This window comes from Arachis duranensis, chromosome 10, assembly GCF_000817695.3.
Source record: "Arachis duranensis cultivar V14167 chromosome 10, aradu.V14167.gnm2.J7QH, whole genome shotgun sequence".
NCBI lineage: Eukaryota > Viridiplantae > Streptophyta > Magnoliopsida > Fabales > Fabaceae > Arachis > Arachis duranensis.
Genome location: NC_029781.3, coordinates 14526018 through 14526495, shown reverse-complemented (window position 1 = coordinate 14526495; position 478 = coordinate 14526018).

The window sequence follows — 478 nt, the reverse complement described above, 5'->3', positions numbered from 1 at the left end:
GGTTCATCCTCCCAAGTCTCATTACCAAATAACTTGTCATTTAGCTTCATGATTGCTCCAAGGTACTTAGCAACTTGCTCTTCAGTGACATCTTCATCCTCTTCAGAGGACAAATACTCATCAGAGCTCATGAATGGCAGAAGTAAATCCAATGGAATCTCTATGGTCTCAGTGTGAGCCTCAAATTCCCATGGTTCCTCATTAGGGAACTCATTGGAGGCCAGTGGACGTCCATTGAGGTCTTCCTCAGTGGCGCTCACTGCTTCTTTCTCCTCTCCAAGTTCGGCCATGTCGATGGCCTTGCACTCTCCTTTTGGATTCTCTTCTGTATTTCTTGGAAGAGTGCTAGGAGGGAGTTCAGTGACTTTCTTGCTCAGCTGACCCACTTGTGCCTCCAAATTTCTAATGGAAGACCTTGTTTCAGTCATGAAACTTTGAGTGGTTTTGATTAGATCAGAGACCATGGTTGCTAAGTCAT